The sequence below is a fragment of the Oncorhynchus gorbuscha genome, unplaced genomic scaffold (genome assembly GCF_021184085.1).
Source record: "Oncorhynchus gorbuscha isolate QuinsamMale2020 ecotype Even-year unplaced genomic scaffold, OgorEven_v1.0 Un_scaffold_308, whole genome shotgun sequence".
Classification (NCBI taxonomy): Eukaryota; Metazoa; Chordata; class Actinopteri; order Salmoniformes; family Salmonidae; genus Oncorhynchus; species Oncorhynchus gorbuscha.
In genome coordinates, this window is record NW_025745169.1 from 1,159,837 (window position 1) to 1,167,336 (window position 7,500).

The window sequence follows — 7,500 nt, forward strand, 5'->3', positions numbered from 1 at the left end:
AAGAGCTCTGAGTCCCGGTCTGTAGACTGAGAAGAGAAGAGCTCTGAGCCCCGGTCTGTAGACTGAGAAGAGAAGAGCTCTGAGCCCCGGTCTGTAGACTGAGAAGAGAAGAGCTCTGAGCCCCAGTCTCTAGACTGAGAAGAGAAGAGCTCTGAGTCCCGGTCTGTAGATTGAGAACAGAAGAGATGAGGGGAGAGAAGAAGGTTGATGGAGGAAATTGGAGGTAATGAAAGCAGTCAAAAACGACCAATTTAAAGGTGTCAGTCAGCAGCAGGCCTAGAGGTCGAAATCTAGAGGAGCGCCTCCCTCCCTCCCTCCCTCCCTCCCTCCCTCCCTCCCTCCCTCCCTCCCTCCCTCCCTCCCTCCCTGTCTCCCTCCCTCCCTGTCTCCCTCCCTATCTCTCTGCTATAAGTCTCATGGAGGCCATGCTGCCTGAATGATGCGTGTTGCCATACTTGGCAGGAAACAAGCTCTCTAATTGCTGTTCCTGTGTGGCAGCCAGAGAGCCAGGCAACGTTTCATTTGTGTAGCAGACGGGTATTATAATAAACGTTCAGAGTTTTTTTTTTCCGTAGCAGATGGGTGGGGTTATAGTATACATGCTCCTGAAAAGTTAGCCTGCCTGGGCTTTCAGCCTCTCTGTTAGCTTTGACACCCCTGGGGGAACTCCTTCATTTAATCAGTCAGGACTAAGTAGATCCTTAGATGTATGTAATCATATGTCTAGATCGCAAAGCTTCCGTTAGTTCCCCGGTATTAGCTGTTATCAGCCATCACTAACATAGAGTGGCTGCTGCCAACACACAGACTCAAATCTCTCTTGCCACTTTAATAATTTGATTTGTTTGTGTAGCTCTGTGCAGGGATGATAAGCATTATCCCGCTGTGGTGGGGAGTGGGGAGCGACACAACTGGCCCCGTGCTTCACATTACGACTGGACACAGCTCTGTGTAGGTCGATATAGCCTCTGTGTAGGTCGATATAGCCTCTGTGTAGGTCGATATAGCCTCTGTGTAGGTCGATATAGCCTCTGTGTAAGTCGATGCAGCTCTGTGTAGGTCGATATAGCCTCTGTGTAGGTCGATATAGCCTCTGTGTAGGTCGATATAGCCTCTGTGTAGGTCGATATAGCCTCTGTGTAGGTCGATATAGCCTCTGTGTAGGTCGATATAGCCTCTGTGTAGGTCGATATAGCCTCTGTGTAAGTCGATGCAGCTCTGTGTAGGTCGATATAGCCTCTGTGTAGGTCGATATAGCCTCTGTGTAGGTCGATATAGCCTCTGTGTAGGTCGATATAGCCTCTGTGTAGGTCGATATAGCCTCTGTGTAGGTCGATATAGCCTCTGTGTAGGTCGATATAGCCTCTGTGTAAGTCGATGCAGCTCTGTGTAGGTCGATATAGCCTCGGTGTAGGTCGATATAGCCTCTGTGTAGGTCGATATAGCCTCTGTGTAGGTCGATATAGCCTCTGTGTAGGTCGATATAGCCTCTGTGTAGGTCGATATATCTCTGTGTAGGTCGACACAGCCTCTGTGTAGGTCGATATAGCCTCTGTGTAGGTCGATATAGCCTCTGTGTAGGTCGATATAGCCTCTGTGTAGGTCGATATAGCCTCTGTGTAGGTCGATATATCTCTGTGTAGGTCGACACAGCCTCTGTGTAGGTCAATATAGCCTCTGTGTAGGTCGATATAGCCTCTGTGTAGGCCGATATAGACTCTGTGTAGGTCGATATAGCCTCTGTGTAGGTCGATATAGCCTCTGTGTAGGCCGATATAGACTCTGTGTAGGTCGATATAGACTCTGTGTAGGTCGATATAGCCTCTGTGTAGGTCGATATAGCCTCTGTGTAGGTCGATGCAGCTCTGTGTAGGTCGATATAGCCTCTGTGTAGGTCGATATAGCCTCTGTGTAGGTCGATGCAGCTCTGTGTAGGTCGATATAGCCTCTGTGTAGGTCGATGCAGCTCTGTGTAGGTCGATATAGCCTCTGTGTAGGTCGATATAGCCTCTGTGTAGGTCGATATAGCCTCTGTGTAGGTCGATATAGCCTCTGTGTAGGTCGATGCAACTCTGTGTAGGTCGATATAGCCTCTGTGTAGGTCGATATAGCCTCTGTGTAGGTCGATGTAGCTCTGTGTAGGTCGATATAGCTCTGTGTAGGTCGATATAGCCTCTGTGTTGTCGATATAGCCTCTGTGTAGGTCGATATAGCCTCTGTGTAGGTCGATATAGCCTCTGTGTAGGTCGATATAGCCTCTGTGTAGGTCGATGCAGCTCTTTGTAGGTCGATATAGCCTCTGTGTAGGTCGATATAGCCTCTGTGTAGGTCGATGCAGCTCTTTGTAGGTCGATATAGCCTCTGTGTAGGTCGATATATCCTCTGTGTAGGTCGATGCAGCTCTTTGTAGGTCGATATAGCCTCTGTGTAGGTCGATATAGCCTCTGTGTAGGTCGATATAGCCTCTGTGTACGTCGATATAGCCTCTGTGTAGGTCGATGTAGCTCTGTGTAGGTCAATATAGCCTCTGTGTAGGTCGATATAGCCTCTGTGTAGGTCGATATAGCCTCTGTGTAGGTCGATGTAGCTCTGTGTAGGTCGATATAGCCTCTGTGTAGGTCGACACAGCTCTGTGTAGGTCGATATAGCCTCTGTGTAGGTCGATATACAGAGCTATATCGACTCTCAGCTCATCTCATAACCCTCAGCTCATCTCATAACCCTCAGCTCATCTCATAACCCTCAGCTCATCTCATAACCCTCATCTCATAACCCTCAATTAATCTCATAACCCTAATCTCATAACCCTCAGCTCATCTCATAACCCTAATCTCATCTCATAACCCTAATCTCATAACCCTCAGCTCATCTCATAACCCTAATCTCATAACCCTCAGCTCATCTCATAACCCTAATCTCATAACCCTCAGCTCATCTCATAACCCTAATCTCATAACCCTCAGCTCATCTCATAACCCTAATCTCATAACCCTCAGCTCATCTCATAACCCTAATCTCATAACCCTCAGCTCATCTCATAACCCTAATATCATAACCCTCAGCTCATCTCATAACTGTCACGCCCTGGCCTTAGTATTCTGTGTTTTCAGTGTTATTTTGGTTAGGCCAGGGTGTGACATGGGGATTTATGTGGTTTGTTTTGTCTGGGGTTGTTTGTAGTTATGGGATTGTGGTTAGAGTAGTACTCTAGGTAAGTCTATGGTTGTCTGAAGTGGTTCTCAATCAGAGGCAGGTGTTTATCGTTGTCTCTGATTGGGAACCATATTTAGGCAGCCATATTCTTTAGGTCTTTTGTGGGTGATTGTTCCTGTCTTTGTGTTTGTGGCACCAGATAGGACTGTTTTGGTTTTTCACATTTTTTGTTTTGTAGATTGTTGTATTTTCATCTTTATTAAAGACGTACAAAAATAACCACCCTGCATTTTGGTCCGCCTCTCTTTCACCAGAAGAAAACCGTTACAATAACCCTCATCTCATCACCCTCAGTTCATCTCCTCCTGGAGCCAGTCTCTCTGGGTCTGAAATTAACAACTAGGCCCTGCATAGATTTTTCCCTCTTTTTCACCCCCCCCTCTTCCCTCCCCCTCTCTCTTTCCACCTCTCCTTCCTTCCTCTCTCTCTCTCTCTCCATGTTTATCTTGCTCTCTCTCGCTCTCTCTCTCTCCATGTTTATCTTGCTCTCTCTCTCTCTCTCCATGTTTATCTTGCTCTCTCTCTCTCTCTCTCTTCATGTTTATCTTGCTCTCTCTCTCCATGTTTATCTTGCTCTCTCTCTCTCTCTCTCTCCATGTTTATCTTGCTCTCTCTCTCCATGTTTATCTTGCTCTCTCTCCCTCTCTTCTCTCTCTCTCTCTCTCTCTCCATGTTTATCTTGCTCTCTCTCTCCATGTTTATCTTGCTCTCTCTCCCTCTCTTCTCTCTCTCTCTCTCTCTCTCTCTCCATGTTTATCTTGCTCTCTCTCTCTCTCTCTCTCTCTCTCTCTCTCTCTCTCTCTCTCCATGTTTATCTTGCTCTCTCTCTCTCCTCTCTCTCTCCATGTTTATCTTGCTCTCTCTCTCTCTCTCTCTCTCTCTCTCTCTCTCTCTCTCTCTCTCTCTCTCTCTCTCTATGTTTATCTTGCTCTCTCTGTCTCTCTCTCTCCTCTTCTCTTCCCTCTATATATATTTCCTCTCCTCCCTTTAATCTTCTCAACCTATATTTCATATCCGGAGAGAGCCGATACATATTCATCTGAAAGTGATTTTATGTAGCTGCTTCCTAGATCACAGCCAGTCGTGGTAGATTCAGAACCTGGACAGACATTCTTAGCTTAGCTGACACTGCACCCCCATTGATCTCCAATATGTTTATATATATTTTTTCTTGCCTTCAGTCTAATTTACTGGGAAACACATTCCTAAATAGTCCTTTCTTGCGTTCAATGTCATTTGCTGGGAAAACAATTTGTTTAACAGACCTTTGCATTTGACCAGTATGGCAATATGTTGAACTGTAGCTTTTGGGTCGCGTGTAATTCATTTCAACTTGTGAAGTCGTTGACCGAAGGTTCTGTTTCAATGGGAGTGGTTTTGGTACGGCTGGTTCTTTACAAAATGAAGTATCAGAACAATCTGAGATTGTTTTCCAGGCCTGGTGAACTCTCGTACAGGCTCTCTAATAGGGTGATGTGTTTCACCCCTCTTCTGTACATTTCAATGGGAAGCAACTTCTTAAACAGTCATTTGGCCTTTCAGTTGAGTTGACTACATGGTACTATGTTGAACTGTAGACTACAAGGTACTATGTTGAACTGTAGACTACATGGTACTATGTTGAACTGTAGACTATATGTTGAACTGTAGACTACATGGTTCTATGTTAAACTGTAGACTATATGTTGAACTGTAGACTACATGGTACTATGTTGAACTGTAGACTATATGTTGAACTGTAGACTACATGGTTCTATGTTAAACTGTAGACTACATGGTTCTATGTTAAACTGTAGACTACATGGTTCTATGTTAAACTGTAGACTACATGGTTCTATGTTAAACTGTAGACTACATGGTTCTATGTTGAACTGTAGACTATATGTTGAACTGTAGACTACATGGTTCTATGTTGAACTGTAGACTATATGTTGAACTGTAGACTACATGGTTCCATGTTAAACTGTAGACTACATGGTTCTATGTTAAACTGTAGACTACATGGTACTATGTTGAACTGTAGACTACATGGTACTATGTTGAACTGTAGACTACATGGTTCTATGTTGAACTGTAGACTATATGTTGAACTGTAGACTACATGGTTCTATGTTGAACTGTAGACTACATGGTACTATGATGAACTATAGACTACATTGGTACTATGTTGAACTGTAGACTATATGTTGAACTATAGACTACATGGTACTATGTTGAACTGTAGACTACATGGTACTATGTTGAACTGTAGACTACATGGTTCTATGTTGAACTGTAGACTATATGTTGAACTGTAGACTACATGGTTCTATGTTGAACTGTAGACTACATGGTTCTATGTTAAACTGTAGACTACATGGTACTATGTTAAACTGTAGACTACATGGTACTATGTTGAACTGTAGACTACATGGTACTATGTTGAACTGTAGACTACATGGTTCTATGTTGAACTGTAGACTATATGTTGAACTGTAGACTACATGGTTCTATGTTAAACTGTAGACTACATGGTTCTATGTTAAACTGTAGACTACATGGTACTATGTTAAACTGTAGACTACATGGTACTATGTTGAACTGTAGACTACATGGTACTATGTTGAACTGTAGACTATATGTTGAACTGTAGACTACATGGTTCTATGTTGAACTGTAGACTATATGTTGAACTGTAGACTACATGGTTCTATGTTAAACTGTAGACTACATGGTACTATGTTGAACTGTAGACTACATGGTACTATGTTGAACTGTAGACTACATGGTACTATGTTGAACTGTAGACTACATGGTTCTATGTTGAACTGTAGACTATATGTTGAACTGTAGACTACATGGTTCTATGTTGAACTGTAGACTACATGGTACTATGATGAACTATAGACTACATTGGTACTATGTTGAACTGTAGACTATATGTTGAACTATAGACTACATGGTACTATGTTGAACTGTAGACTACATGGTACTATGTTGAACTGTAGACTACATGGTTCTATGTTGAACTGTAGACTATATGTTGAACTGTAGACTACATGGTTCTATGTTGAACTGTAGACTACATGGTACTATGTTAAACTGTAGACTATATGTTGAACTGTAGACTACATGGTTCTATGTTAAACTGTAGACTATATGGTACTATGTTAAACTGTAGACTACATGGTACTATGTTGAACTGTAGACTACATGGTACTATGTTGAACTGTAGACTACATGGTTCTATGTTGAACTGTAGACTATATGTTGAACTGTAGACTACATGGTTCTATGTTAAACTGTAGACTACATGGTTCTATGTTAAACTGTAGACTACATGGTACTATGTTGAACTGTAGACTACATGGTACTATGTTGAACTGTAGACTATATGTTGAACTGTAGACTACATGGTTCTATGTTGAACTGTAGACTATATGTTGAACTGTAGACTACATGGTTCTATGTTAAACTGTAGACTACATGGTTCTATGTTAAACTGTAGACTACATGGTTCTATGTTGAACTGTAGACTATATGTTGAACTGTAGACTACATGGTTCTATGTTGAACTGTAGACTATATGTTGAACTGTAGACTACATGGTTCTATGTTGAACTGTAGACTATATGTTGAACTGTAGACTACATGGTTCCATGTTAAACTGTAGACTACATGGTTCTATGTTAAACTGTAGACTACATGGTACTATGTTGAACTGTAGACTACATGGTACTATGTTGAACTGTAGACTACATGGTTCTATGTTGAACTGTAGACTATATGTTGAACTGTAGACTACATGGTTCTATGTTGAACTGTAGACTATATGTTGAACTGTAGACTACAAGGTACTATGATGAACTGTAGACTATATGTTGAACTATAGACTACAAGGTACTATGTTGAACTGTAGACTACATGGTACTATGTTGAACTGTAGACTACATGGTACTATGTTGAACTGTAGACTACATGGTACTATGTTGAACTATAGACTATATGGTACTATGTTGAACTGTAGACTACATGGTACTATGTTGAACTGTAGACTACATGGTTCTATGTTGAACTGTAGACTATATGTTGAACTGTAGACTACATGGTTCTATGTTGAACTGTAGACTACATGGTACTATGTTAAACTGTAGACTACATGGTTCTATGTTAAACTGTAGACTACATGGTACTATGTTAAACTGTAGACTACATGGTACTATGTTGAACTGTAGACTACATGGTACTATGTTGAACTGTAGACTATATGGTACTATGTTGAACTGTAGACTATATGGTAAACTGTAG